Raw genomic sequence first — 4,994 nt, forward strand, 5'->3', positions numbered from 1 at the left:
TTTTATCTCTTCAACCAAAACTGAACTAGAACCATTCCATTTCATCAAACTGCACTCTATTAAACACAGGGACAGAACCAACCCATTACACTGGAATGGAACCATGGCATTCCATTCCACTCCGTTCCTGAACCAAACACATCCTTATTCGAGACGAGGAGAGGAGGGACGTGTACCATGAAAAACGACGTACAATCACCAACTTATATACTTTAAAAAAAATAGTTGGAGTACTATAAAACGGTAAAGACTTGAGATAATATACGCACGGCTCCAAACAATCCACCGGAGCGCAAATAGTACCAAGCACGCATACCAAACAGCAATCGGGAGATGATTAGAATTACTCACTCCCGGCACGGGTCTCACAGACCTCGTGAACCATCTTTGTCAGGTTCTCATACGAGGAACCACCCACATCCATGGCCTTTCTAGAAGACGCAGATAGCTCACTTGCTCTAGCCGCGGCACGTCGCCCTTCCTCTCCGAAGATCAACTCCCTCGCCAACACCTGCACGTCTCCACTCACAACCAATCCACTGCCTTCCTTGTCAGCATCTTCTTTGGGCCAAACTCGGAGCCCCATGTGGACCACGTCCACGACGAACTTGGCGTTGAGCTTCTGCTCGGCCCCCAACGGGAACGCCAGTATTGGCACACCCATGGTGATGCTCTCCAGCACCGAGTTCCACCCGCAGTGGGTGAAAAATCCTTTGACTGACTTGTGACTTAGCACTCCCAGCTGGTTGATGAAACCTTCCACCACCTTGCCCCTATCTCCGAACCTGTCATTAAACCGATCCCCCGTGTCGAACCATTTGGACCGGACCACCCATAGGAAGTCTACGCCGGAGTGGTCTAGCCCGACGGCGATCTCCTCAAGCTGCGCCCGGCTCAGCTCGGCCTGCGAGCCGAACGCGACGTAGAGGACCGGCCGGTCCATGGCGAGCCTCGAGTCCAGCCAGTCCGAGATGTCACGGTCGTCTTTGCTCTGGACTGCCGGTTCGGGGACCGCGAGACAGAGCGGTCCGATCGGCCACATCTTGATGTCGAACCCCGGTTCTTGTTCCACAGGTCGATGTAGACCGACTCGAGCTCGCTGAAGGAGTTGGCGATGATGCCCCTGCTGGAGTACATGCTGCTGCAGCTCTCACACACGAAGTCCCAGTGCGGGCCGGCCGGCTCCGGGTCGTCGAAGGGCGGGCTGAGGTCGGCCTTGGTGATGTGGAGGTCCGGCAAGCCGGGGACCGGGAACGGCTCGGTCGGCGAGCTCACGAGCGCGTGCGGCTTGTGCGTCATGACCGCCCCGCAGATGTACGAGGCGAAGCTACCGATGCCGAGGGTGACGAGCCGCGGCATGCCGAGCTGGTCGGCGACGTCCTTGGCCCACACGATGAACCCGTCGTGGACGAGCAGGTCTGGCCTGGGCTCGACCGCGGCGAGCGCGTCCGCGAACGCCGGCCCGAGTGCCGACACCGCGGAGACGAAGTCGACGAGATGCGTCGAGGATGGGAGCTCGTCTGTGCTCTGCGGGGCGTCTTCGGAGGGGAACGGAAGCTCGACGATGTCGGCAGCGCCGGCGCCGACGAGCCCGGCGCGGATGAAGGGCGCGTTGCGTGGGGTGGTGAAGAAGGTGACGGAGGAGGCGAGGCGGCGGCCGAGGAGGAGGCGCGCAAGGTGGAGGAGCGGCATGGCGTGGCCTTTGGCCATGAAGGGGAGCATGGCCACGTGACGGAGCGGCGTTGGAGCAGCCATGGATAGATAGATGGTGCAGCTGTGCAAGTGTGTGAGTCTCACGCAGTCTCGTACGTCCCCGGTTGTCCGCCGCGCCTATAGCTAAATCTTAGTGTGTGTTTCGTCTTCGCAATACCCGTGGCTACTCCTACGTCTTTGATAAAGGGTGCCGAATATCCGAACCGAATACAAAACATACATTACATCAAAGCTTAACATCTAAAGCCGGATGCCTCAGCCCAGCCACATATTGGGACTATGTCACACACCGGTCCGACGCACTCTCAGAAGCTGCCGCCGCCTTTCATTGGTCCATCTCCAGAGCAGGTACTGACGCATCGACCTTGTCAGGCCTGCCATCGACGCCATCACGATGCCACACAGTGGCACCATCCTGCACGTATCCATCCGCCCGCGCCCGTCGCCGAAACTCCAAAGAGCCATGCGCCGTGATCCGTCGTCGGCCTTGCGGTAGATGGAATACCACTCCTCTTCTAGTCCCCTCCAGTCAGCACTTGCTCCAAACGATGCCCCAGGAGGGCGAATAATACCAAAGGCGTTGTTATCGTCCGATCCGGGAGACCCCGATCTAGGGTTTCCCCCGGAGCATCCGAGCCTGATGATGCAAACTGCAACGACGATGCCTTAACAAGGAAATGACAACGGAGACGCCGCCATCGTCTGCCATGACTGAAGTCAGAGCGATTTATATCGGTAGTCGCGCCACCAGTCCGTACGCCGCCGGCATCGCTGGTCCCTTCCACCCGAGCAAACTCCAAAGACGATGCCCGCAAGAGGGACTACGATACAAAAGTACCGTCATCGCTCGATCCCAATGAGATCTAGGGTTTCCCTCGGAGTTGCCCGCGGTGGCAAAGATCTAGACCAGGGTTGAATCCCGGCGTGATCAGAAGAACCCGTCGAGATTCCCCCAGTTGCCAGCGGACCGCACCTGCCACTGCACCGTCCGCAACCCGCTGACCATGGGTCAGTCATCGGACATCATGAACGCGCCCAGCCACCAGCCACGGCTAGATCTGGTCGAGGCCAGCGATCCCACGGCGTCGTAGCCCTCGTCGCCATATGCTTGGATCTGATGGAGCCGCTGCCGCTGCAGCTAGCCACCTCGCCTACCCAACATGCCAACACGTCCCACCAGAAATTCCGCGCAGCCGCCGCCGCACCGTCACACCGCCGCGCCCGCAGCGCGGCCGCCCGCACGAGTGCCTCGCTCCTCAGCAGCACGCCGCGTCCCGCACTGCAGAGCACTAGGCACTACAACACGGCTGAGTTTTAAAGGCATTTCCTAGAAGGCATTTTAAAAAATGCCTTGGATTAGCTTGACTAGTGGTGTTCTGTAGAAAACGCCTTCAAATGTCGTCGTAAGCAAGGCGCTTACACGGAACGCCTCCATCCATATTGAATTGAAGGCATTTTAAAAAACCGTTCTAATACGTCATAGTATACGGGGCATTTTGCGAAATGCCAACACATATCAGAGGCGTTTTGAAAAGTTGCCTTAATATGTCAAAGTGTAGGGGGCGTTCTATAAATTGCCAGCACAGATGTGAAGGCGTTCAGGAAAACAACGCTTCGTTATGTCTGTTAAATTTGCAAAAGTAGACCCTATCATCCCTATCATATGGACTATTTGAAGATAACATGCCCGGACTATAATAGTAGAATACACTTCTTTCTTTTGTGCACCCTTGAAAAACAAAGCATATCGAACTGGTGCTGCCGATTAAGTCGCTGGTTCGAATCACTGTTCATGCCTTTTTTGTCATTTTCGTTAGTATAAGTTCACGCTCAGAAACAAAGCATAGAGAACTGGTGCTGCCGATTAAGTTAGTCCCATACGCTTACGGAGGTGCCTTGTCACATGTTTAAAAGGTCATGTTTACGGTGCGATCAGTCACAGGAATTCTTGTACAGCAGCGAAAGACGTTGCGCAATACATTCATGTTAAGAGAGGGCTCACTGTAATGACCCTGAAGTGCTTCGCGACAGCGCAACTAATTAATAGATGGGCGGGGCCCAGCAGTGAAAAAAAATCTCTGTGTGTAGGTGTTAGGGGTCGTGTCCAGTAGGAAGAGTCTCAGACCTCTTAGGTGTTAAGATGAGGTGCTAAGCATACTAGTATAACGCCCGTGCGTTGCCACGGGCTCTTCAAAATTTATAATCAGTATCTTTCATTTATCATCCTCTCATATTGGGTGATTATGGGGTGCTCTAATTAGAAATACAACAATCAAATATTAGGAAATTTCACCGAACGAACAACAACGAATAATACGATATCTACCAAACGAATAAAATGAGGTCATATTTTTGGTCCGTCATGCACTTCTGTTGAAAAGTGCCTATCCCTTTTAAAATCAACCCACTGTTTGCTCGCACGCAAAAAAATACATCTCTAAAGTGGGGAACCGATCGGTGCCAAAAAGAACTCAAACTCCTATCCAATCTCGACTTCGTGCTCTTTCACTTCCATTGATAAAGATGGGACGTCAAGGGTTTCATCATGATGACCTCGAGCAGCCGCCGACATCCCTCCCCACATCTACCCTACCCCCTGCTGCTGCTTGCACTGCCCTTGCTCCTCGAGGGAGCTAGGGACACAATGTTCTCTAGGATGGGCATGACCAGATCCACGAGGAGGCCACATTCTTCCATGGGAACCCAACCAAGCACACCACCCTCCGCAACCATCCAATCCCGGCCTAACAAAGTCAAGACCCGCCATCGATCCACAAATCAGGCTCGCCGCATCCAGGTTCACTGCAAGTCTGCGACGAGTCTGTAGTCGACATCTTGACTTTGGCTATCCCCACGGAAGAATCATCGGATCCTGATTACTTTTACCATCACTTCGTCTCTTCCCAAGGCAGCGACACCACCCAGCCAATCACCACCACCGCTTGTGGCTTGCCTACATAAAATCATGAGAAATCCCCACGGCGGTGCTGTAAGATCACCTTGGCGACCTCGACAGTGACCGACTGGTCTAAGATCTAAGCTAGCCGCTCTTTGTAAAACCAATAGAAGTAGGCATGTGACTCAGATTTGTTCTTTGGTGTGCATGCGTTTCTTGCTGCCCACCAGCTCTTGTTGTCAGGACCCCGACTCGATGCCACATCGATCTAGCATGTAACACCTCATATCGCTTTGCGGCCTCACGCACGGTATCCCCACGGGTGTCGCCTTACCTTTGCCCGGGACCGTTTGCGCATTTTGGCACACGTATATGATGGTGTCGC

The 4,994-nt window shown here is 54.1% G+C and overlaps 1 pseudogene; it reads right to left on the reverse strand.

The window, feature by feature from the left end:
• Positions 1-343: 343 nt before the first annotated feature.
• LOC123157775 (UDP-glycosyltransferase 90A1-like) lies at positions 344-1,755 on the reverse strand (annotated as a pseudogene).
• Between the last annotated feature and the right edge of the window lie 3,239 nt (positions 1,756-4,994).

The sequence above is a fragment of the Triticum aestivum genome, chromosome 7B (assembly GCF_018294505.1).
Source record: "Triticum aestivum cultivar Chinese Spring chromosome 7B, IWGSC CS RefSeq v2.1, whole genome shotgun sequence".
NCBI classification, from domain to species: domain Eukaryota; kingdom Viridiplantae; phylum Streptophyta; class Magnoliopsida; order Poales; family Poaceae; genus Triticum; species Triticum aestivum.